At 53.7% G+C, this 20,849-nt stretch overlaps 1 long non-coding RNA gene across 1 annotated transcript in view; it reads left to right on the plus strand.

The window, feature by feature from the left end:
- The window catches only part of LOC140616254 (uncharacterized), a 29,108-nt gene extending 24,066 nt beyond the window's left edge, over window positions 1-5,042 (plus strand). The window contains exons 4-5 of the long non-coding RNA XR_012016800.1: window positions 1,750-1,927; window positions 2,663-5,042. This is a non-coding gene — a long non-coding RNA (uncharacterized lncRNA). The remainder of the gene's footprint in view (window positions 1-1,749; window positions 1,928-2,662) is intronic.
- The last annotated feature ends 15,807 nt before the right edge of the window (window positions 5,043-20,849 follow it).

The raw sequence follows: 20,849 nt of genomic DNA on the forward strand, positions 1-20,849 counted from the left end.
CATCTTGCCCCCCTCCCCGCACCCCGACGAGGTGGCCGGTCTCCACTCCATTTTGCTGCCGAGTTGAGTGAAGTTTTAGGGAAGTGAAATAATCTGCCCAGACCCACGGTTCCGGGAGCTGTGCTCTTTCCATGCCAGCCACGGGGGAGCACCGCGTGGGCAGCTGCCCCACGGCTTCCCCGCCAGCCCTCAGGGTGGCTTCGGCCCGTGCATCCTCTTCCCCTGAGCCCCTGTCACAGCACCTCCCACCGGGTGAGCGGATGGCATCCTAGTGCCCTTGCGGACTGACCTTGGCTGCTCTGCTGTGACGCAAGCTGTGCCCACACGTGACTGCTTGTGCTCAGCGGGGAGCTTCACCAGAATGGAAGCCTGGCGGCAGGACTTCCGCGTCATCTCATCCCTCCCTGGGGGGGGTGCCCGGGGTGCACCTGAAGAGAGCCCCCCCAGCCCAGGTGTCCCCATCGTCCTCCACAGAACCAGCGAATGTGCCAGGTTATATGGCAAAGGGGAATTAAGGTTGCTAGCTGGCGGATGGGACCACAGGGAGATTATCCTGGGGGCTCTGGGGTGATCACAAAGTGGAAGAAGAAGGTAGGAGGGTGATCCAGGGTCAGGTGTGAGGACGGGATCAAGTGGGGTCCCTGACACCACTGACCCCAAGGATGGGCTGTGATGGATGGAGGACCCCAGTCACAAGGGGATGACCCTCATGGCTTGCTGAGCTGGGCCCTGCCACCTGTGTTTCACCTCATGTCCCAGCAGACTTGATGTATGTCATTATAAAGCGAATGGCCCAGAAAACTAGGAAGAGGATGAGCTAAGGGGTTAGCCCAGGTCCCTGGCTCAAAGGCTCAATATGTTTCTCAATGTCAGCATTCATTCATTCATTCATTCATTCATTCATTCAACGAGCATCACTGGGCTCCCCAGGGCTGGACATGAGTCTAGGTGCTGGAGCTGGGGTTCAGGTGCACGGCTGCATTCCCTCGTCTTCACAACACACACCCTCTATCCGGGGGCCACAGCCTTCGATGAGTTGGGGCCAGCTGGGTAACCTGAAGGGGTGGGTGGTGTGGATGGTGATGACATGGGCCCCAGGCTCCATCTGACTGCTGCCTGGCTGGGCTGCGGGCCTCGTGAGTTTGGATCACTGGGGTTTTCAGAGGAAGCCAGCTATCTGGAATTTTGAAAACGGGAACTGTTTTATAAATATTTAAAATTAAGATGACGTTTAAAATATTGGCAGCCAACTCAATTTTAAAATACCCGAGGCGCCCAGAACACCCTTGGGGGGCTGGTTTCAGCCCAGTGGCAGCTACTAATTTTGAGCACTGGTCGGAGCTGGTTTACACCGGAGCAAACTGTAGAGGTCCCCGGGAGGAAGGGGGGGTGGTTGGCACGCACTGAGGCCCTGGGTGCCCGGCCTGGGTGGAATCTGCAGACCCTCTGCGGGGGGTCTAGACGCTACTGCGCAGCTGGGAGTCCTGCTTCTGCTGAGATGTTCCACATTTACCGTCAGAATTGGGTTGCTCTTCTCAGTAGAAAGCATGAAAAGGAACGGTTCAAAATGAAGGAGATCTTTCTTGGTTCTTCATTTGAGGACTTCTCCTTAGGAAATCAAAGCTGAGTCATTCTCTCTTGAGCCCAAGTTCAGGTGCTGCTGTGAGGGATCTGCGGGTCACGGCAGGTCTCGAGGTCCCGAGTGAACCTGCTTCTCCAGGACTCAGGCAGCAGGTTTTTCTGTTCCAGGCCAGTCAGCCACACAGCTTGACCATGTGGACATCCCTGTGTTCTTGGCAGAACCCGAGCTCTGCACCGCTGGGGCACCTTCCTGCCCATTCAGACGGAGCGAGCCGCTGGAGGGGGTGCATGAGGTTGGCGTCACCTTGTTCCTCTCCAGAGCCGCCGGGAGGAGCTAGGTGGCCAGGTACATGCCGGGCAGCTCCTGGCTGGAAGGCAGCAGGGGTGTGGGGGGCTGTCAGCATCCCGCCCCCTCCCAGAGCCCTGTGGGATTGCACCCCTGCCGCCCTCCCGGTCGGGGGGGAACCATGTGTGAGCGGAATTGCACCATTTCCAAGTTGAGCATTTGCCAGGGCAGGGCCTGCCAGGTGTCTCTGTCCCTGAGCCCAGTTTTACGTGGAGGCTGCTCCATGAGCCTGGTGCTCTGAGTGACCGAGAGCCCTCCGTTGTCCTTCAGTGGACCTGCCTGTATGTGAGACGTGACCCTTTGTTCAGGCTCCTAAGTGCGGGGATGGCTTATCACTGGTCTATCCCGACAGACAACGTGCACCAGCTCTGTTGTCCACGGCCCCCAGCTCTCACTGGCCAGCAGCACTTTGGACAATGGCAAGAGCTCCCCATTTCCTGGAGGCCCTGTTCCCAGAACCACATGCTCAGGCCGCCCGAGTGGCCTCTTAACAACCAAATCATAAGAATTTCACCCTTTGTGCACCCACTGCATTCTGGGGGCCCCTGGTGATTCAAGTTCCAACACCATCCGGGTGGTCACTGCTCTGGAGCCCCTGAGCCTGGGCTCACCGCTTCTGCAGGTTCCATCTGAACATCTCGAGTCTGACTTCTCACGGGCTGCTCACCACCCTGCACACCGGGCCTCTCCCCAGCCCGTGCTGCAAGCCCACAGCCCCTTCTACTCATTCCTCAGAGCACAGCAAAGACAGAGTTGCCATCGTCCACACAACTTGACGGAAGGCCAGGCCAGCAGGGAGATTGTGATGCAGGAAAGTCAACTCGGCGGGGACTTCCAGCTGTTCCTTTCCACACCCGGGGCCCACTGGCTCGATCTGCCCTCAGCTCTCCCTCTGTTGCCGTGTTTTTGGGGTGCCTCCTACTGCCGGGACCATGCCCTCCTCCCTAAAGTCCACACTCCCAAGCACTGCGGGGGGCAGTCGTGCTTCCTCCCCACCCCCACGGTCCCACTGGTGCCCCCGTCCTGACATCTTCCCTGTTTATGAATGAGGCCGCAACAAAGGCAGCCTTCAACACTTCTTGCGCACACCACAGTCGGGCCCTGGTGTCTCCCACACCCCTTCCCCGGGAAGGATTCTGACTTTCTCTTGCACGGTGATCGTCGGAGTCTCCTATTATTATTTTTCCTAAAACACAGTAGCAATCTGCCTTCAAAGATGAAGCCAAATGGCCAGCTCTAGAGACAAGGATGTCCTGCCACTTTACATGGCAGCCCTACCTCTCCAGCTTGTAGGGGCTGGCCGTCCCCTCGCCTGCATCACCCATCACACCAGGGTCCCCCTCCCCGAGTCACGTCAGTGTTCCCTCATGGCTGGACCGCAGCCCGGGGTCCCCCAACCCACCAGACTGCTGCTGTTGTCAGGTGGACGCTGATGGCTTCATGGCACGGCTCACTGTCCCTCACACTGGGCTGGTGACTCCCTGGAGAGCCTGGATTTTCATGACAGGACACCCTTGGGCCGGAGGAAGAGTGCCCAGTTTCAGGCCCTGTTCCCCTCAGCACATTCTACGCTGCCTGAGGATGAACGTCCTGCCCCCGGGCCAGGTACGCAGGTGCTGGACAGCAGCCCAGAGACCTCCCGGATCTCCTCGCGCAGGTGTCTGGGTTGTAGGGAGACCAGCTCCTCTGCGGGCTGGAGGTGGGGCGCTGGATCAGGCACAGGGCATCTGCAGCCCGGGGACCCTGGGACCCGTGGACACCTGGTGGCCTTTGCAGCTTCCAGAGAACGGGGCGGGATGTTTGTGCAGCCCTGACATGTGCTTGGGCAGAGGCCGGAGCTCCAGGGTCTAGCGCAGTGGTGACACCGCGTGTTATGAACGTGGTGGAGCCGCACCAAATAACCCTTGGGACCTCTGCCCCGAGTGCACACCCTGCCCTCAGCTCTCTTCTCCTGGGCATCATCATTCCGTATCGCAACCCACACACGTCAACCCTGAGTGTTCTTCGCCACCTTTTAACAGCTCGTAATTTACCCCTACTTGTCTAGTCGTCACGACTGGACATTGGGATGGGTTACCTTGTGTCTCCCCCGATTCACATGTTGGCATCACAGTCCCCAGAATGTCATCTTGTTTGGAGATGGGGTCTTTACGGAGATGATCAAGTTAAAATAAGGTCATCCCAATGGGTCCTAAACCCAAGGACTGGCATCCTTAGTGTTAGGGGAAATTTGGACACAGAGACAGAGACATGAAGTGAAGACCATGTGAAGACTCAGGGAGAAGGCAGCTGCCCACCCGCCTCGGTCCTGGACTTCTGACCTCCAGAACCCAGAGACAATGAGTTCTGTTGTTGAGGCCCCCGGTCTGTGGGTCTAGCCGTCCGTCCTAGCAAAGGGATGCAGACCTTTTCATATAATAGATAATCCCATGAGAGCATCTCCACGCCTGCGTGAGCAAGGTGTGCACCTTTGCTCTTTTGCCAGGACCCGCTCACATGCCCTCACTCCCCACGGCCCCTCCTCCCCCCTCTGTGGGCACCGTGTGCCCATGTGTCCCTCCGCCACGGCCCCCGCCCCCGGGGGCAGTCAGCACAGAATCGCATCGCTGCCGGTTCACTGCTCTGCATCCCTGGTCCTAGGCCAGTGCGGTGGGTGCTAGATGGGTCTCTGCTGCACAAAGATGGGGGTGGTGGTGGCTGCACTTGGAGGCTGGTGGGGACAGTATTGGGTTCTGGATGGTCTTCCCATGTGAGCCCCACGTTGTAACCAGGCGGGACGTGGAGGCTCTGATGCCCACGCTGACTGAAGTGGAGGCCAAGGGTGGTGGCTGTGCCCTGGGACCCCGGCAGGGAGCGCAGCCAGGGCCTGCCAGTGGCAGCCAGCCGGTCAGGGAAGAAGCCACCGGCGCAGACACAACACTCAGCCTGGGCGAGACAGCCCATCTCAGGACGAGTCTTGCTGTTTGATCCGGAGTAAGTCGATAGCCCTTTGTGTCAGGACAGTGGAATTCCTTTCACCGTTAAAATGCTAAAAATCTGCTGCCTAAAAGTTTGTAACGTGGGTTTGAAATTGGAACGTCAGTCTTCCATAGATAATAAAAGTATTAGGTGTTTACTGTGCTGCCAAGTTTTATCTTAAGAAAAAAGGAGGTTCATTGAACAGCAGGGAGCTCGAGCCTCCTCCAAGTGGATTGGGACTCAAGGAAGTTTCCAGATGCAGCTGAAACTCTGCAAACCAAGGCCGAGGTCCAGGCCTGGGGCTTGAGCAAATGCGATTGAGAACTCTGTGTGTGCACGCAGGCATGCATGTGTATGCATGTGTGTGCATGTGCGTGGAGGTGTGTGCATGTGCCTACAGGTGCATGCAGGTGCGTGCACTCTGCTCTGCTGGGTGGGGACCCAGGTCTCGGTGTCCCAGGACTCAGTCAGGTTCACCCTCTGCAGCCACAGTGATGCCGGGCCCGCTTGCCAGTGGCCTGCCTGCAGGACTTCTGTCCTTTACAGCCACACGTAGCCGTGGGAAAAGTCTGGCGAGGTCAGGGACAGGGTGGAGGATTTCTTGCCCAACAAACCCATATCTCATTGACAAAGGGCATCCCCAAATAAGCTCCTCTGTGACCTGAGGGTTCCTCGGGTTCTGGGAGCGATGCCCCTGGTATAGGGACTCGGGCCGTCACCCCATATTGTCAGCATGCAGCTTTATAGCCTGTCCGTGTGCACGTGGGTGAGTTTGTGTTTGCACACGTGTCTCTGAGTATGAGTCTGTGTACACCTTTGAGTGTGCATATATGTGAGTACATGCAAGCATGGGTGTGCACATGTATTTGTAAGCACAACGTTTTGGTGTGCAACCTTGTGTATGAGCACGTGCCAGTGCATGCCTGAGTGTGAACCTGGGTGTCCGTGATCGTGCACGTGGGCGTGAGTGTGTGCCGTGCGCACGAGGGAGCTGGTTGGGTGTCATCCTTGTCACATCTCACCACTGGTTCCGCAAGAAGGAAAAACATTCCTGGTTTTAGTGTCTCACATTCCCCCCAAGCTCAGACGAGGGCTAGCAATCTCCATGCCTCGGCTTTGACACCAGTGAGCTCTGACCTTTCTGGGCAAGGATGCGGAAGAGGGGATGAGTGGTATTTACGCCAAGATTAGCCCACCGCCAGGACCGGCTGGAACAATGAGGTGGATGTTATACGTTTCCTCCGGCGGCCTGAGGACAGGATGCTGTCGGGAAGCCTTAGTTCACACGGGGAAATGAAACCAGATAACAACTTCCCCCTCCTATTTTACAGCTATTATTGCTACTGCATCATTGCAAAGCTCCACGAAGGAACCGGGGTTGATGATTCGATGTTAAACGTTGGTGGGTAGGATGACCTTGAGTAGACAGGACTCCCAGAGTGTTGTGCGGCTGCTGTGTGGAGCCCGGCCGGGAGGCCCTGCACGATGCAATGGTGCACGATGGTCGAGTGTGGGCGTGGGACCACCGAGGGTGTGGGAATCTGCATCTTTTGCAAGAGAAGTAGGCAACACCCGCCCAGGGCGCCTTGGGGCCCGGTGCTGTGTGTTTGGGGTATGATCTCGTTCAGTCCTCACGGCGAGCCTGTGTTTAATGAGCTGCCTGGACGGGCTTTGGGTCCAGCACCCCTGAGCCAGCAGAGCTGGGTGGGCACCCAGCCCGCAGCCTGGCCTGGGCAGCTGGGCAGGGCTGGGGCACACCGAGGCCCCTCTCCTTCACCGGGCCCCGGGTGGGCCACACTCCGCTCTTTCACCTCCCCTCCGGCAGGGCAGGGCGGTGATGCCTCCTCAGACCTCAGCTTCACTTCCCCGGGGGACCAGGCGCTTCCTAAGTTCCAGCATCTGTGTCTATTTTCTCTTGAGGGCCGTGTGCATCTGCAGACTTTGCTGCACCCGGCAGCCCGGCCCAGGCTCGGACCCCAGGCAGAGCTCAGACTCTCTGGGTTCCGTTCGCTCTCCCGGGGCTTGGCGGGGGCCGGGGGCGGGGGGAAGGCAGCTTGGAAAGGTGGGAGGATGCATTGCGGGGCTGTGTGTGGCTCCAATTCCCGTATTTTGCTGAAGGCTGTGTTGGCGGGTGTTTATTTTCCATCCTAAGATTAGTAAGAACGTTCAGATGGTCTTCTCATTTGCCGAAAGCATGTGTTCAAGACGGAAACCCTGATGGGCTGCTCCGGGACCTGGTATTCCCCCCCCACTTACCCACCCCGGACTTATGAGACTTGTATTTCAATCCTGAGGTTCTTCTCTGGTCACCTCTGCCATCCATCACGGGGGAACCCAATCCCCTGGTAAGCATATCTGGAAAAACACCCCCAAGTGTGTATCATGGATGCAAGAATTAAAACCGGGGACACAAGGCTCTGAGGTCTGCTGCTGGAAGTGGCCGATAGAGTCTAATGACCATAAAGTCATTTTCTTTTTCCCCGTGAGCAGGTGAGGAAGGAAAAACTTAGACATTGGGTTTGATTAGAGAGTGTTGTTCCCACACCTTCACTCTCGGGTATGTGGAGGTTTGAGCATCAGTCTGGGGGCTGTTTCCTTCCTGGAACGTACCTTTCAGCCGCATCCTTACTCGGAATGCCTTTGAGGGAAGTGGCCATTCCAAGAGAGGTGGTTGCATCTGTGCTGTCCTTTTACAGCTGAGGACAGGGCAGTGCGGGGCGGAGACTGACTCTCCCACACAATTAGTTCAAGACAGAGGTGAGGCCAGACTCTGGAAAAATCCTGACTCCAAGATCGGTTGGGGTTTTCGGTGCACCCCGCCATCTCCCCTGATTGATCTCCTGACAGAGCCTGAATACCCTGTTTCTTAGGAATGGTGATTGCCTCATGTTGTGTCTTTATAAAGACTCCAAAATCATAATGCACGCTTTGAGGCAATGCAAACGTTTTGAATTTGCAATTCTAAACCTCCTTCCAACTCGCAGAAAATCACGATTTCTTTATAAGGTATTAGACTTTAAAATACATCTAATTTGATTGTACACATAGCTTTCTCTGATCAACTCAGAGGACGTAGTTATTACCATGCAAAGGCAGTTTAGTGCTGCTGTAGCTTTTGCTGTGGGAACTTAAGAAAAGGGGATCTTGGTTTTTATCCATCCTCGTCAATCAACGTGGGGGTTGATTTTGTGATATTTAAACCAGTTTACATCCTGTCGCTTTAACTGCAGGAAAATGCAAACAGGCCCATGGAACTTTTATTTTTATTTTATACTTTTGCTTTCCTCTGTACTGCAGCAATTTAAAGGCTAGAACAAATAAATGAACGGTATGGAAATTCAGCTAAACAGTTGGCTCCAAATAATAGAACCCTTTCATGTTCACTGCGGAGTTCCCTATTCATGCATCGTGATGCCAAGTTTTGGCAAATAAGCCAAGTTTGGATTAAGTTACAGCCAAGTATGTTGGCTTTGCCCATTCAATTTATTCTTGGCAAACTTCAGGGAGTATTTATAATAAAGTCCCATTTCGAACATTCTATTGCCCCAATGGAGTTCTAATAACACTGAGTATTTATTTAATGTCTAACTCGAGGAGTTCAAAGCACTTTATAGGCGTTCTTTGACTGATCTTAACATCCCTGCAAGATTTTACAGATTGGAAAAGTCAACTGAGGCATGGAAACTTGCTTGAGATCACCCAGGAAGACCGAGGAATACTCCAAATTAATCACACACCTCCTGACATTTAGAAGTTCCTGTAGCTCAGATGGTGATGCATTCCCAACCTCTTATCTAAATGTTGTTGAATAGAAAGTATTTGTTTATTTCTCCATGGAGATCTTTAATTAAGGAAAGTAAAAACCCCACAACACTTATGTTTGTATGTCATAGCATCAATTTGGCAGAGTATCCTTTAAGTGCTTTGATTCTCTGGCGGTGAAGCTAGCATTTTGGTAGCTAGAGAATAAACAGTTTGAGAGGTGTCCCGTTTGGGTAAAGAAATAGTAGTGATTTTTCCATGGCTTCCAGAGTAAATTCGCACTTGCCTTGTGTGTGTATCAGGGATCACAGGGCTGTGGGGCGGATGGTATCAGAGAGAGCTCGGTGACGTCGCCAGCTCGTAACGGCACCAACCCGAATGTTATTGCCATCCAGCCACATGCTGTCCTCGGACACTGGCTGGGAGACGGCTAGCTAGCATTTTCTCCGCATTTCTTACGTTTGCCAAGTTATACTTCTGTTAAACTTTATATCGTGCCTGGGATGGAGAACATGCCACGTCGAGCCTGTTGAAGATGATTAAAAGAAGAAGCAATGTTCTGGTCTGAGCGCTCGCTCACGGGCCCGCGCCAGGCCAAGAAGAGGCCGTGTTCCACCTGCAGCAGAGCAGCAGTAACTCTGCAAAAGCTTCTCTGAAGCACAGCGTGGAAAGGCCGTGTCACGCACTTGCCCTGATAACCACAGAGCTGGGGAAGCTCCTGTCCTGGCCAACTGTTTATCTTATTTCTTTAAAAAAGATCTTATTTACATTCAATTTGCCAACATATAGTAGAACACCCAGTGCTCATCTCATCATGTATCTTACAGCTGATGTAAGGACCAAGGGTCTGCTCTGAGATCGCTAGAAGGGGCCAGAATTCAAGCTTGCGTGACTGCCATGGGGGTAAGGCCAACCCTGCAGCTTCTCTCTCTGAGGCCAAGGTAGATGGTAAGACAAAATGAGGTCGGGCAAACGCCACCAGCGCTGAGAGTCGTGGAGGTGGGGGGCTCCCTGGCCCTGAATGTTGAGGGCTTACTGCTGGGTGTGGTGTAGGTGAGACAGGTGGCAGAGGTCCTGGGAGGCACGTCATCTTTCCCCAGAAGTCAGTGAGGGCTGTGGGTGTTGTAGGTGGTCTTTGAGGGAAGCTCAACACAACCGGCCTTGGGACATAGCACTCCAGGTGACACTGGGCCCAGGTGGAGTCACCTTTTGTGTTCCTTTGCCCTGCCCACAGCGACCCTCAGGGAGGCCAGATGGAAAGCCAGTTGATGTGGAGCTGGTCTCCAAGCCATTCCTCCAGACCCAGGAGGATCCTCTGATTTCACGGGGCACGTTCATGATCCATAGTCTCACTCGAGGTGGGAAGTAGTAATCCTCCAATTTGGCAGATAGGAAGCCAGCCACAGCCACTCTGGGTGCTGGAGTGCTGGCCTGGCTGGACAGACTGCCAGACACGAACACCTGGGTCTCTATGTGAGGATTTCATCAATGAACAAAGACGTCAGGGAGAGACCAAAGGACCCAGCAAGGCCACACTCGCTGTCAGCCCCGGAGACCCAGCACCATCTGTATAAATCTGCAGAGGCTTGTTCGCCAGCTGAAGATTGGGGTGAGTGATGTGCCCGCAGGGAGGAGGGGCCCACACAGTGACTCCCAGGGATGCTGTTCTGGTCAGACAGCTTTCTGTGATGGCCCAGACCCGCGTCCTTACCCGTGGGAAGACTGCAGCGTCACAGAAGGAGGCAAACTCATGTTGCAACCAACAGGCAAAGAACACATTTTGAAGAATTTACTACAGGAAACAGGAGGGAAATGTAGACATCATCTTCTTTCCCCTTTTACAGACTCTGCCCAGTCTGAAGGGAATTAGGACATGGCCAGGCAGAGATGAACAAGGAAATGGCAGATTTAAGAAGAAATGGTTAGAGAAAAGTAAAACCGTAAGAGAATTTAAAATGTGTCATAAAAGGTAAAAGTCAATCAGAATTCCAAAAACTGAGTTAGGTGATGTTTAGAATCTGTTTGTAGGATGAGGTAAAAACATGGCAGAGGAATGTTAGAACAATTAGAATCGCTGTAGAGGAGACACAGTGATGTTTTTGTGTGTGGGTGACTTTTGTTCCTCAAGAAAGATTCGTAACCCTTGGAAGGATGTGCTTCATGCAGACGACAGAGGTCACCTGCCTTGGACCTTCAAGCCATACCCAACGGCAGCAGCAGAGCACTCTGACTTTATATTAGGGCTTGCCAGAAATAAACAGAAGTAGGAGACCATTTGTTGGGTTTTAAGAGATCATGGAAGAAAAAAAATGAGAGTGAGGATTGAATACTACTAATAACTCTGAATTGGGACCTAAGGGTCAAGAGATGTGCTCTCTGAAGGGAGAATCCAGCACCTTCTAAATAAGCTGGATCCTCAAAAGTAGACTTAATGTTTAACTATTAAAAAAAAAAACTCAATGAATTTCAAAGAGGAGAAACAGAACTATCCACATTCTTTGACCACAATTTAGTAAAACTTGAGAGAAATAATGAAAATATAAACAGGATACTGCAGGCCCTGGAAAATTAAAACTAAGCAAGACCAAATAAAATATTCCTACATGACTGATGGGGGTCAGAGATAAAATCAAAACCATAGTTACAAACTATTAGAATATTTGATGTTTTGCAAAGACTCAGCATCAGTGATGAACGATGCCTTTGACAGCATTGATTACGACAGTGAAAAATGGGACGTCCCAAAATATTCAACAATGAGGAGGTAGTTAAAGGCATTACGGCTCTCCCTATGATGAAATGCCAAGTGTCCATGAAAACATCTTTACCTGGCATGGAAAGATGCCCACGTTTTATGTAAGAAATCTAGGGCTATCAAATCATCCCACTTTTTTAAACTGTGGTTATGTTTTATCTGTGGGCGGTAGGATCACACACACACTTTTTTCTTTCTGCGTATGGCTGTTTTCCACTCTGTCTTGATGAGTGTGTATTAATCGGGCATCCAAACAGCAAAACATGTATAGACACAAGAGGGGGGACGAAGGTGAGGATTTGGTGAGTAAGAGCCGAGGGAAACAGCCGGTGACTTTCAGGGTCTGTGACGGTACGGAATTCACTGTGTGGACTTTGCCTGTGTAAAATCTTCAGAGAATTTATACTTACCGTACACTCACTTAGATGCATTTTCATGAGCAACCTTACGGACTTCCAAACAAATCCCGATTGATGATTTCCACTATTTGCAGGATGACTGCACGCTACTTACCAACTGGTAATGGTATAAGGATCCTGAAACCAGTTGGTAATGCTTATCTCCAGGAATGCTCTGGCCTGTGTAGACAAGACAAGTTGCTTTGAGCCACGTTCTGAATGATGGCTTCAGGGTACAATCACCCAAGATACCTCAACATATGCTTTGGTCAAGAATCTAACTGCCAGAGATTCTGACTGATAGATTAGGTGATTCAGATAGATTTGGAAGCTATGTGCCGCCTCCAACCTTGTTTTAATAATCCTTGTATTCTGGCTGTCGACACTTCAGTGGATTCGCCCATTGTACGTCTAGGCTGGTCTGGATTCTGTTACACGTAACCAAGAACTTAACAGCTAGGCCAAATATTTTGTGCTGGAAATTTAACAAACTCAGTTTTCATGTTGAGAAACACTAAGCAACGTGCAGCAGCCTTAGCACGTCAGTGACATGTCAGCCCTGTTCAAGTTTTCTTCTGAAAAATATAACAACATACAAACCTTATGGACAAATTGGGAAAAAAAAAACTCCACATTTCTATAAAGCAACTCCCTCCCCAAAATACTAGGGTAGATCCAGGGGTTTATGCAATTCAACAATTATTTGTAGGACCTGATTGCAATGAAGAGTCAATGAAACATCCATAGGAGAGTGGGGTCATGAAGCACAAATGTCGACAACCAAAGCATCTAGTCTGGAACCATAATGTGTAAGAGGTAGTAATTCAAACAGAGAAACAGATCACCTGTTCCTAAAAGAAGCAACGAAGTGGCTGGATCGGGGTAAAGGAGGTTACTCCATGGTACAACTGTCAGGGCCTCCACTTAAGGTCATGAGACTTGGCAAACAAACCAACAGGACACTCGGAGATAATTGATTTTCACATAAACATTGACTAATTTTTATTTTTTTAGTGTGGGTATGTCCTAAATATTCCATGAAATATGCTAAAACAACTTCATTAATGATCTGAATTTAAACTTAAGCGGGCATCCTCTATTTTATCTGGCAACCCTCCCCCCTCTCCCACCCAGAACGTCTTACTTGGTTTGCAAAAACAATATTCATGGAATTGCCTTTGGCTCTCACTTAAGACATTCTTGACCTACATAAATATGTTTCATGTAATCCCTTTCCCTCCAAGCAATGTCCTCAGCAATGTGCTTTCTGTCAAGAGAATTGCAATACTGTTCACGCAGTATGACTTGGCATCGCAGACGATGCTGGTATGTCGAATGGGAAGCACCTGTAATCCAGTTTCTGAATGTTTGGTATCGTGTGTAAATCTCCTTTAGAGGCAGAGGTGCATGAGCATCTTGGGAGGATGAGTGAGCCAAGACGAAACTTTGCTAAATACTCTCCCATCACAAAACCAAGTTTATAAGAAACTCAAATATAAGATACCTCGCAAAGGTTAGTTATTGAATTTACATATTAATAACACCATCTAACCATTTTCCATTTCTTTGTTGGTCTTTGGTCCCATGTAGTGGGGACCTGCCACCTTAGTAACCCGGCTCCTTCCTGACTTGTTGTGCTGAAGTGAGTAGGGCTAGCACACTAGTTTCCTACGGGGACTTGGTCTCTGCACCGTCTCTGCACCATCTCTGCACTAGGAGATCATAGTGGGATTATTTTATGTAAAGACATTGTTGTGCCTTTCTGCTCCTTTTTTTTCTTTGACTGTACCCAAGCTGGCTGTAGGCCCTGAGATGACAGCCAGGTCTCTGGAGCCTGGGGGGGCAAGGCTGGTGCTACAAATTGCACCCTATGCTGCAATACTATAATATAGCAGGAAAATATGCTCCTCCAGGCCATGCAATGTGGTGAAGGAGGTGCTTGGTTTAAGAGTTTGGGGTACATGGTCTCCCTTCTGTACCTTCACATCTACCAAACTGTGTGTCCCAGGCAAGGACACTTCATGTCCCTTCCCTGGCACCCAGGCGCCCTGCACGCCCATCACAGATGCTGGGCTGGAGGTCCCTGCATGGGGCATGATGCTGAGAAGCGCCACCAGGATGGGAACCCATCTCCTGAGGCCAGAAGACAGGTTCAGAGGGGGAAGGTGCAGAACTTTGTGGCAGCAACTCTGGCTTTTCTTATTCGTTCTTTTTCAAATCAGCTGAAGGATCAAGCATCCCCTGGTGGGCAGTGCAGCTTGGTGCTAAGGAACGTGGTGGCTTCCACGCGTGGCACTGCTCAGAGAGGTCAGGCTTGAGGGCTTCCAGCTCTGTGGCCAGAACTCTGTCTCTGAGCTACACAAAATTCTGGGACTCTCAGGTCAGCGATTTTGGAATTACTTGGTGCATCATGGGATACCAATTAATTGGAAACTTTATAGTGTTTTCCCCATGCAGTCTGTAGCTGAGGAAATAGAGGCTCGGAGCTGTCGCTCTCAGGTCCTCTGTCCTCCCTGAGCAGTTACAAGGGGTGAGGGGAGCTCACTCATGGGGCACCTGGTTCTCACACCAACCCCGCTGGCAGCCTCTTTGGCTGATTTCGGGGGTGAGGACCAGGATGATATAGGTCAAGGGCTGATCAAGGCTGCTGCTTGTTAGCAAGAAGGCTGGAGTACACATCCTTGTGGCTCTCCATCCCAAGACTGCCGAACTCCCTGGTGGGGTTTCCAACCCCACAGAGACCCCAGAGACCTGCCGATGGTATGGTTTGTGCAATAGGAACATTCTGCAAATGGACTTCTAGGAAGCACCAATGAGAGAGATAACCAGACAAAGAGGACTTTCGGGCCATTACACTTCCAAGCCCATCAGGCACTGCTACTTTGGGGCATATTATTATTTGGTTTTGATTTACTGGAATTGATGAAGAAGAAAGTGGGTGTGGATCCTTTTTGAAGGGGATTTTATTCTTGTCTCCATGGACTTGAGAGAAAAAAAAAAGTGAACACAGAGACACCTTGATCTGCCAGTTTCTGAGAAGCAAGTGCTTATAAAACTAAGTTGACCTTGCTTCAAAAAGAAAACAAAACAGTTTCATAAATCCTGGCCCTTGGGCTGGGCTTGTCGTGGAAGGACCAAGTTGCTCCCCACCAGCAGCGCCATGTGCCAGGACCTTCTGGTCAGCGTGGACTGGAGGCGGGTGGAGTTATCACCCTCTCTGCATTGAGATGAGCAAACTTGGCCAGAGCGGTGACGCCGCCTGCCTGATTCATGCTTGCTGTGAATGGCAGGTTGGGAGTCAACTCTCAGAGGGTCTAGAAGCAAAAAGTGAGCCAGCATATGTGTATTCTGAGTCTAAATCTCTCTGTAGTTATGAATCCTGCCCACCCAAGTGCCCTGCAGCCCATTCTCCCCAACCTTCTCTCCCACGAGAATAGAATCCAGGTTCTTGTGCTGTCACTGCTTGGGGACCTCAGCAAGTTATTCATTTCCCTTGAGTGGTGAAGAGCGTGGGGCCCGGAGGATCGTGGTGAAGAGCGTGGGGCCCGGGGGATCCTGGTGAAGAGCGTGGGGCCCGGGGGATCGTGGTGAAGAGTGTGGGGCCTGGGGGATCGTGGTGAAGAGCGTGGGGCCCGGGGGATCGTGGTGAAGAGTGTGGGGCCCGGGGGATCGTGGTGAAGAGTGTGGGGCCCGGGGGATCCTGGTGAAGAGTGTGGGGCCCGGGGGATCATGGTGAAGAGCGTGGGGCCCGGGGGATCGTGGTGAAGAGTGTGGGGCCCGGGGGATCGTGGTGAAGAGCGTGGGGCCTGGGGGATTGTGGTGAAGAGTGTGGAGCCCGGGGGATCATGGTGAAGAACTTGGGGCTCGGGGAATTGTGGTGAAGCGCGTGGGACCTGGGGGATCGTGGTGAAGAGTGTGGGGCCCGGGGGATCGTGGTGAGGAGCGTGGGGCTCGGGGGATCGGGGCAGGTGTTTGAACCTACTGCCTTCCCTTCAGAAGACTGTGTCCAAGCTCTCTGGCTGCCCTTCCTCTTCCTCTGTAGGGGGAGGTCATGCTGTCCGCCCCTCGGGGTGTCTGTAGGGATGGACTGAGAACGTTCTGGGGACGGTGGCCTGTGCCAGGCACATAGCAGGAATTCAGAATTTAGTAGATTAGTGATGATAGTACTGGCTTAACAATGTTCCTGTATTTCCGCCACTATTTCGCCTCCAGCGGACATTTGCACTTTGAACCTTTCTCCTCTACCAGGATTACGAGACCTTCTGAGTGTGGCCTGTGGGCACTAGGCACCGCGTGTGAGCGGAGGGACCTCAGTATCACTCTCGGAGTAAGGCCATCTCCGTGCTGCTGTGGCACAGCTGCATGGCCCAGTCGCGGCCCTGGCATCGCCCCAGCGTAGGGGAAGCTGGTGGTAGGCTGTTCCGGTACATTCCAGCCCGGTAAGCAGCTGGGCCAGCCCAAGAGTCAGGCTGGTGGACGGCAGCCCATCTCTCTGTGCCTTTTATTTGATGGAGATACCAGAAGCCTGCCTGCCCTGCTACAGGAAGCCTCGTTCTGGAAGCTTCTGAGGGTGGATGTTTGCGGAGGGTGAGGCAGTTACGACCCTACCTGGGATGCTCGACGCATGAGGACAAGGTCCTTTCCTTCTGCCGTCACTCGGTCTCCACCCGGGGATGCACCTGGTGGGCCCGGCCGCCCTCGGTGCCCTCGTGAGGGAGAACCTGTGCCGGCCCTGGTGTCCCCGCGATGCCACCCGGTTGTCCAGGACCCAGCAGGAGCCAGGCTCCCTGTACCGTGTCCCTTCCTGACCTTGCCCACGCCCAGAGCCTACCCTGGCCCAAGCCTCTGGCCTGGAGATCCTGGTGCCGACCGTCTGCCGTCTTCCTCCTCCTTGCTCTGTACAAGTCCCAGGACAGGGGACATTTGCTGCGGCTTCCTGCCACATCCCCCTGTGTCTCCCCAGCCCCTGCCCACTCAGTGGCTCCACTTAGAGTCGCAGGACCTGTGACCTCTCTGCCCCCCACCCCACTGCCCGGCCTCCGCTCCCAAATGCATCTTGCGTGCTTCTGCCCTTGCACTTTTCTCCGCGTGCCGGGGACCCTGGTGCGAAGCTGTGCTCCCCACTCCCAAGCTGACCCACTGCATCCTGTCTCCCCACAACAGCCCGAGTACTGCTTTCTAAAAAACTCCTATCCTGTCCTCTCGCTCCTTAAAGTCCTCTAAAATGTCAACCTTGCATTTAGAATAAAATGGAATAAAATCCTGACTCATCATCATGGCCAATCCCAGCCCCACCGGGCCCCCCACCCCAACCCCCACTCTCATCTGAACACCCATGGGTCCCTCTTCCCATACTTGCTGTGTTTCTTTTCACCACTAGCCCTGGCAAGCTCATTCCTGCCCCAGGACCTTTGCACATGTTGCGGGTGCTGTGCTGAGTCCCCGCTGCCCACTGCATGAGCCGGGCTCGATCCTTTGTGCCCTTGATACCGCGGCTGCTCCGGCTCCAGGCAGTCCTTTCTTAGCCTGCTATGGAAGCTTCTTCGCTCCCTCCAGGGGTAGGTGTGAAGTCCTTTCCAGACAGAAAGTGGAGAGGGGGAAGTCTCTGGGGTCCCCCGGCTCTTCTCCCTTCCTTGGACAGGGGCCGGGGCAGCTGGGGTGCCCTCACCAGGCCCTGATGTCACGGGGTGCTGGCTGGAGCTGGAGGCCCGGGTGGAAGCCCTGGTGCAGAGCCCAGGCCAGCGCCAGGCCAGGCCCCTCCGTGGCGGGTCACAGCAGGCCTCGCCCCGCGTGTGTGTGGGGACGGAAGGGAGGAGGACGGGCTGCAGGCCCGGGGCCTCTGGGCTCGAGGCGGCCAGCACGGAGGACTCAGGTGGAAGGCTCGGGGCCGAGGCCTCGGTTCCAGGTCGGGGACCCGTCGGTGTAACTGGTGTGGGCGGCCCATCTCCTGCAGCCACTATCCTGGGGCTCCGACCCCGAGGCCCTGAGAGCCGACACTCTGGTGACAAAAGCACCTCCTGGCGGGGTCACCCACCTACCGGGGAGCTTGTCTCAGAACAGGGTGCTCTCCCTTTGGGGCTTCATGTCCGCAAGGCGTAAGTACACACGGTGCATGTGCAGTGAGTAAGCAATGGGGACGGCAGGCTCGGCTCCTCACTGGCGACGTGCTGGCATCAGAACCGTGGGCTTATCTGTGACTCGGGGGCCCTCCCCCCTACCCCCACCTCTGCTCCCCCCGCCCAGCTCCTGCCCACAGCCTGTATCAGACCTGAACATCCGCCTGCCGCCTGCCGCCCTCTCCTTATCTGGCCCGTTCTCCAGGACGTGGGGGCCGGGGCTGCGGGTGTGATCCCGGGCCCGGAGGTGCTTGGCCTCCGCACGGGCACCAGGAAAGCCGTCCGTGGAGACGAGGCCGCTGCTGCTTCCTTCCACGACATGATTAATAAACATCTAATTTGCCCTGAGAATTTGGGTTTTCCCTCTTCCCGTTTATTTATTTTCTTCTTTTTTTGGGGGGGGGGTGGGGGGGGGAGAGCCGTAGCTGTCCTTCAGCTCATCGCGGAGCCTGCGGCGGAGAACGTGCCCGCCGTGTCTTGCAGCTCGTTCGTCTGTAAAAATAATCACGGGGTCCCCACCTACCTCCGCAGAGAGTTCCTGAATGCCGTGGGAATGGGATGATGTTTGGGGAATCATCGCGGTTTCCAGGGCGATGTCCGGGCTGGGAGGGGCCCTGACTGCGGCTGGGGTAGGGTGTTGTCGCAAGGCCCTGGAGGCGATCCAGTTTCTCAGGGGCCTCAGCTGTGGCCTCGCCAGGAGGAAACAGCTGCACCTGATGGAGAGCTGTAGTGTGTTTCTCCTGATGCTCCAAGGTGCGTCTCCCTCCCGAGCCTCGTAGGCTTTTGGCGCAGCCCCTGCCCTCTCCCCTGCATGCCCAGGCTCCAGGGGACCTGGGAGACCTGGGGGTGGGCCCCAAGCTGGAAATGGGGCCCTACCCTGCCCACAGAACTGTGGGTGCTAAGGATGCTCCTCCAGGGAGGCTCCCGGGTGGGCTCTGTGGGATCTGTGGGGGGAAAGCAGGTCGTGTCCCCAACCAAGACACCCCAGGAATGCTGATGTGCGGTTGAGCATGTTGAACTGGTCCGAATCCAAATGAAGGCGTATCCAAAGCATGACAGGCATTCTTGTTACAGAAATCCACGCGGGGCAAGCCCAGGAGCTGTGGGACCACCCGGCAGACCACCAGCAGCAGGCAGCTGACGCTCCGTTCACTTCCCAGCTCCCGTCTCCGATGCTGGGAATCGGGGAGCTGCTTAGAATGTTCCCCTTGGAAGCAAGTTATTCTTCACGAGTGGAAAGCAACCACGTGGCCCTTTATAACTCACCCGTCGGGGCCCAGGACACCTGGCTGGGCGCCCCTCGCTCTGCTGCACTTGGTTCAGAATCTGAGATCTTGCCGAGACATCGGCTGCTTAGGCCCAAAGTTGCAGTTTAAACTTTTTTTAATGCCTGAAACTCTAAGCAATTCCTCGAGGGTGAAGGGAGGTTCCGGGAGGTTCGGGGAGGTTGTGGGATCAGGGGGGTTGAGGGCACGGGGTGCTGTGCCGCTGAGGGGCTTGCACAGGTCCTGTCCCTCGTGCATGGAATGGTTCTCCGATGGCTCGACCGTCAGGCTGCAGAAGGACATTTCCGAGGCGGCTTTGGGGGGCAGGAGGACCGCGCACCTGGGATCTCTGCGCTAGCAGGTCGAGCTGGTTCGGAGTGGAAGAGGTCCCTGCTGCAGCGGAGCCCCGGCCAGCCCCGCAAGCGGGACGCCCTGTGCCTCTCTGAAATGTGGCTCCACGTAGAAGTAGAAGCAAGATATTTTCCTGGGGTCACGTGAGGGTGGGGCTTGCGGAGCGGAGCACCTGACCATGCCTTCATTTCCTGGAGATGAGGCCAACTTATAATCTGGAAGGTGGTTTACCAAGTGGTTAATGATGTGAGCCTTGTGTGTGTGTGTGTGTGTGTGTGTGTGTGTGTATGTGTGTGTGTTTAATAACATTTATGGATGGTTGACCCATCCATATAACATATATGGGTCAACCATCCATAAATATAATATCCATATATATAATATTTATATACATAAAATGAGACTTAGATGAAGTAGCAGGTCCAAGGCTGCGGAACTCGGAGGCACACAGGGTCAGTCTGAGCCCAAGGCCCTCGCCCGTCACAATCCTGCTGTATTTCACGTCACTGGGTTGAGAGATCCCGACAATCCATGCCCACAGTGGGTCCCGGGGCTTGTCCTGCTCTGAAGAGGGACACGCTCTCCCCGCTGGTGGCTCTCTGCATCCTGAGGCTACCCCCCGACATCTGCTGTATGTATGTCCTGTCCTCAGGTGGAAGGACAGTGGGCTTCACAGGCGAGGACGACCGGGGCCCGTCTCCCACCAAGCGTGGGCTCTGCACAACACTTAGGCGTGTCCTCTTATGTGTAAATTTTTTTTTTTTAATGTGTGTAAATGTTATAGTCTCGCTCTTAGGGGACCATTCGTTTTTCTTCTCTGTTCTAAATTTTGGTGGAGTGTCCTGCCTCCTCCATTGGCTGTGTGGTTGGAAAAGGTGGTCCTTACGTTTTCCTTGGAAGTCTGAGTCCGCTCATCTACGAGCCGTTGTAAGTCCCATCATCTAGGATTTTCGTGTAGAAGGAGATAAGCACCGCATTGGGATGTAGAGAATCTCAATGTTGTATTTCTAGCTTTAGATTGCATGAAGTAAGCTTCGAGATTTCCTCTGGCCAGAGGGCAAGCGTGCGGCGGACGCTCCTTCCTCGAGCAGCCCCAGGAGGAGCCGCGGCCCAGGCGCTGCGCCCTCAGACGCAGTTAGCAGGGGAAGGGGCTTCTCAGCTCCGGCTCCGAGGGCTGGTTCTGGAATGCCTCCCGCCGACATTTCTGCATTCCACACGGGCAGAGGGAACCCTGCAGAACCTGTCAGTCCCGGTCAGGATTGAAAAGCAAGAATGTTTTCTCTTATCTCGGATTGGAGCCAAGACACGGGAATCCAG

The sequence above is a fragment of the Canis lupus genome, chromosome 24 (assembly GCF_048164855.1).
Source record: "Canis lupus baileyi chromosome 24, mCanLup2.hap1, whole genome shotgun sequence".
Lineage (NCBI taxonomy): Eukaryota > Metazoa > Chordata > Mammalia > Carnivora > Canidae > Canis > Canis lupus.